The following is a 5318-nucleotide window of genomic DNA, read 5'->3' as shown; positions in this document are numbered from 1 at the left end:
AACATTTTTCACTTTAACCATCTTGACACCTGGTTGTCCAGTGACATGAAGGCTGTGGTTCGCAACTGGGTGCAGAGGCAGCCAGTTCTCACCTTTGAGAGTGGCCTGGCTCCAAAAGTAATGCCTTCCAGAAATACTCCGGAACAGCCGTGACTCTGTTCTGTGTGCCTGGAATGAGCAAAATGCAAGTAGCAGAACTGTCTGCCTTGCAGCGATGCAGGAATGCAAAGTGTGTGGCCCAGCATAGGGCAGCACTCCACAGGCCAGCCCTGGAACGAGACTGTAGCTGTATGTCCCTAGCCACAGGTCAAGAGTGTTTCTTTGCTATTGACAAGAGATAGGATCGGCTTGTAAAATGGTGGTAACAAAAAGAAGAAGAAAGTAGGGTTGCTTTACATTGTGTATGAACCTGCCAATGCCCGACATTTTGCAATGCCTGGGCAAGATTATTCTGGAAGGATGTATGAGCAGGGGAAATTGAGGAGGATGAGCATAGTGGGGTACTCAAGAAGGGCTGCTCTCATCTTGGTGCACGGTGAGTCTAAAGCAAGTATCACCTGTCTTGTTTGCAGTCGCTAGGGCACAGAGGAATTACAATGATGACGGCATGACATTAATTACATCTCCTCGTCCAGTGATGAGGCCTAGCATGTTGAGAGATATAAAAGTCACAAGGATAACGCCACAGGAAAAGATGTCAGCTTTTGTGGTCCCAAGGGTTGGCTTTGGTGTGTAGTAGTGGCTGCAAAGACACTGGGAGCAATCATTCTTCCGGGTCCTTCGGATTGTGGGGGAGGACAAGGAAGGTGTGGTAAACTGTTGTGAGTCTTCTCTCACTTGTCTGTGCCAGCAAGCAGATGGAATGTTCTAGGTGCCCACAGTTGTTGCTTCCGCTGAGATGACAGGGTTGAGGAATGAGGGAACAGAGTGAAGGTAGCTCACCCCACAGTGACCCTGTTTCATAGTCACATGCTCTGGTCCCTTAATTGTCACTGAGACAGATTCCATCACTGGTCCTGGCAAGAACATGGGGCCACAGATGTAGCCTCTGAGGTTTCTTCCAGAGCCCTAGGCACCCTGATGAGGAGGCTAGCCCTGACCCACGCAGTGCATGACATCTCGAGGATCAGACTTAGGAGGGGCGTCAGCATGGTCCTCCCTGAGCAAGTCTTTCTTGTCCCAGCCCCTTGCATTCAGCAGAAAGTCGTTTTGGACTTTCTGCTTAAGTAAAAGAAAACTCTGTGAATGGGACAGACCAAAGGGGATCCGACTCCCAAAGAGCTCCTAGGAGTAAGAGCTGAGCCTGGTATGGAGTTCCAAGGCATGGGGCAAAGGACTTAACAGACACGAGTTCCTTCCAAAGCCTTTTGTCCAGGAAGTGCAGAGCTTGCTTTGTTGACTGGTTTAGAACATGAACTCAGACTTATTTTTATTAACCTCCCTTATTTCTTCTGGACTCTTAGGGGGTGGGGACAACAGACTTTAGTACCAAGAGGCCAGAGTGGAGCATAGAAATGCTGCTTTCTCGTTATTCTTGCTGTTTAACTTTTGTCTTATTTTTTTCAACACCTGTCCATTGCTTCTTTGCTTTACTTTTGATCTGATGTTGCTCCTTAGCAACCCTATCCCAGAACCTCTTCTTCTGGGAGTCCTCAGGGTCTCTAACCCCACACTCTTGACTTCCTTTCCTCTTCTTTTACTGTCTGTGCTTAGCACAGCGTCTTACACCTCACCGTGTGTCCTTCATTCTCTCCTCTTCTCCTATAGCACTCTTGCCGAGGCATGTGATGGAGGTTAAGGAGATGTGGAAGGGTAGGAATGTGTGACCTCTCTGATTTGTTTTGAATTGTATGGTGGGAACCATTTTCCTGGGCCCCTGACTGTGAGAGGCCTAATTTTAAAACTATAACTATGTAAAAAGCAAGTTAAACTTGAGTGTATCAAATGGCTAAAATTATTGTTGAAGCTTAAATATCCATATATTCTCTGTGAATACAATGTAATAAAAGAATTAACAGGGGAAAAATTACCATAAACAAAACAAAAAGAGAAACAATGGACTGAGAAAAATAATGTGTACTTCATATAAAAGAGAAAGATATCTCCAGAATGCAGAATGCAGAAAGAATAACTACAAAGACATTTAAAAAGTTAACATATATGTTATATATACTTACAAATAAGGCATTTAGAAAAAGTAACATCTATATGTTACTTTATATATGTATACAAACATACATAAAACATATATGTATATATACATATATAAAATAACATGTTACTTTATATATACACATATAAAAATAACACATACAAACACACATAAATCTAGTCAATAAACATGGAAATCAGCACTTTTTATCAAGTAGGGAATTATATTCTTCATTTTTAAAGAAACAATTTATTAAGCTGGGTGGTGGTGCACGCCTTTAATCCCAGTGCTTGGGAGGCAGAAGCAAGCAGATCTCTGTGAGTTTGAGGCCAACCTGGTCTATAGAGTGAGTTCTAGGACACAGAGAATCCCTGTCTCCAAAAACAGAAGAAAGAAGAAAGAAGAAGAGGAGGAGGAGGAGGAGGAGGAGGAGGAGGAGGAAAGAAACAACTAATGAAATCTGAAATAATAGGGAAAGATAAATATAACCATAAAATCATGGACAAGGCTACTTCTGTTGAAGTACAAACTTGATACTCAGAATACCAGAAGAAAAAAAAGGAAAGAAAGACCTTTTAGTCTTTCTAAGCTCAAACACATTGGACATCAAAATCCCCTCGAATGGGTCAGCAGCCCCATGTTTCCTTCCACAGGACTCGGACAGTTAAGGACCAGTGGGTCTTGATGGAAACCCTTATAGAAAACAGGAGCCATGACAAATGCAAAAGGAAATCAAAGAAGCAGAATGCCAAGCGACGTGGCAGAGTGACAAACAGCAGGTTCCCCAACAAAAATTAGCTCTCACAGAGTCCCACCAGCAACTACGCACAGACAAAAAGTAAACAAACAAAAAGTTCAGTCAAAGCTAATATTAGAATTCAACCCATGTAAGCCATGTGGCCCACATAACAGAGTGATATTCACATGGAAAGAGAGACGTGGTGTCTCGCCTTGACTAGTTGCTTCCTTCTTTTCTTCAAGAAGTCAGGAAATGTGACAGGCTTTTCCAGAGACTGTGGTTCCTACAGAGAGGGAAAGAACTGGAGAATAGCACCCAGCTTCCCAAGAACCTCCTGCTTTCCACAGAAAGGCTATTCCATGTCACCTCGAAGGAACGTGGTGGGAAAGGCAAGGCAAGTCCATCTGGAGCCCGACAAAAACAAAAAGAAAAGAAAAAAAACGTTCAAGGATCTTACAACAATAAACAGTTTGCTCTCTACACCTGTGCTGGCACAAGATCTAAGCTTCCCTGCGAGAGAGTATCCCAACTACACATCCAGGCTTTCTCCTCCCCAAAGTGCTGAAGGAAGTTCCACATAGGTCAAATTGCTAGGTGGCTTGCCTTGAGGACTTACACGAGGACCCCCTATGCCCCTCCCCCACCGCGAAGACGAATGGCCTCCACAAGAAATCCTGGCAAAGAGCAAGAAGTGATTGTGGTGTACCTGGGAGTTTAACAGAGCTCGGTGCAACATCCTCTCCCGCTGCTGGATCCTGCCCAGGTGAGACAGTGACCACTGGAGCTCATTCTCTCAGACAGCAGGAACTGTCTGCATCATTCCCAGGAGGAGAAGAGCATTCACAGACCACAAACTCGCACCGAGGCTCCACCTAGACAGGAATTGAGCCTCAGTTATACATTTCTGCCCTTGGAGCAACTCTGTCCACTCGGTGGTACTAATTGGCCCTGGAGTATATTAGTACGTGGTTTGATCAGACCAAATGGGACTTCAGCGCTCACGGAGCAGCCTCAGCCTGATAGTAGTAGACCTGGGTCGGTGGCCTTACTAGATAGCAACTTCTGGCCAGCTGTCCCTCTAAATCCAAATAACAAGCAGCAAACCCAACCACCCACCTGTCGATGGCTGCCATAATTTTCCCACCCAGAATCAATCTAGTTAATGGTGAAGCTCAAAAGGACACCCATGAAAGCCAAAATAGGTGTCTATTTTTCCTTATAGGCATCAGTTTAAGGATGGGAGGTTATGAAGACTTAGATCACCATGGCAACTCTAGGACACTTAACAGAGTTTTAACCATGGCTGTAGTAATATGAGCGGCAGCGGGGCTGCGTCCCCAACACCCCAAGCCACATGCCCGGCTAGCTTTACCCGAAATAATTACACACAAACTGTATTCATTTAAACACTGCTTTGGCCCATTTCTATCTAGCCTCTTTTAGGCTAATTCTTACATATTAATTTAGCCCATTTCTAATCATCTGTGTAGCGCCCCTAGGTGCGCTTACCGGGAAGATTCTAGCCTATGTCCATCCTGGGTCGGAGCTTCATAGCGTGCATCTTTCCTGGAGTGGGCAGCATGGTGTCTCTCTGAAGGCGTCTGCTCTGGAGAGGAGAGCTGTCGAGTCTGACCTCACTTCCTCTTCCTCCCAGCGTTTTGTTCTGTTTACTCCTCCCACCTATCTCCTAACCAATGAGAGCCAAGCAGCTTCTTTTATTTTAACCAATGACCTTCCTCCATCACATGGCCCTGAAGGAAGGAGATGCCTGAAAGGATACACAATTCAGAACAAAGTTTTAGAGGCAGGCAGATCGCTGTGAGTTCAAGACCACCCTAGGCTACACAAAATTGATCCAGTCTAAAAGAGAAACAGTTGGGCAGTGATGGCTCACACTTTTAATCCCAGCACTAGGGAGGTGGAGACACGAAGGAATATGACTGGGTGGAGAGAGGAATCTAAGGTGGGAGGAGACAGGAGCTCATTACATTCATTCTGAAGATGCATTCTAACAGTGCAGTCTGAGGGGTCATAGAGACAGGATCACCCCTTTGGTCTGAGCATTGGTAGAGGTAAGAACTCTAGCAGCTGACTGCTCTGCTTCTCTGATCTTTCGCCCCTAATATTTTTATTTTTTTATTATTAAGTTTTTATTATTAAGAACAATTAAAATTCATGTTACAAGAAACCACCAAGAGACCTAACCTATACATAATAGGATCTCTGGTACAGCAGGCTTGTCTCACCTCCTTTGGAGTCAGGAGGAAGAGGGGAGCCTGGAACAGGATCCAGTGTAACAGCTGTTGGTACAGCCCAGCTAAACTCAAGAGTAAAGAACTTGGAGTTGAGGTAAGAACTGACATGAACCCACAGAGGCTGCTGTCTCCTTGGCTGTGTGAGCAAACACAAAAAAAGGCAAAGGGCCCA

The 5318-nt window shown here is 44.9% G+C and overlaps 1 long non-coding RNA gene across 1 annotated transcript; it reads right to left on the bottom strand.

Annotated features, from left to right (window-relative positions):
- Window positions 1-2636: 2636 nt before the first annotated feature.
- LOC142838906 (uncharacterized) lies at window positions 2637-4707 on the bottom strand. Its single transcript, XR_012908653.1, has 3 exons — window positions 4401-4707; window positions 3598-3763; window positions 2637-3295 (listed from the first exon to the last, which is right to left on the bottom strand). It is a non-coding gene; the product is annotated as an uncharacterized LOC142838906 (long non-coding RNA).
- Window positions 4708-5318: the final 611 nt, after the last annotated feature.

The sequence above is a fragment of the Microtus pennsylvanicus genome, chromosome 20 (genome assembly GCF_037038515.1).
Source record: "Microtus pennsylvanicus isolate mMicPen1 chromosome 20, mMicPen1.hap1, whole genome shotgun sequence".
Classification (NCBI taxonomy): Eukaryota; Metazoa; Chordata; class Mammalia; order Rodentia; family Cricetidae; genus Microtus; species Microtus pennsylvanicus.
The sequence above is the reverse complement of the archived record's forward strand: the minus strand, read 5'-3'. Positions and strand labels throughout refer to the sequence as shown.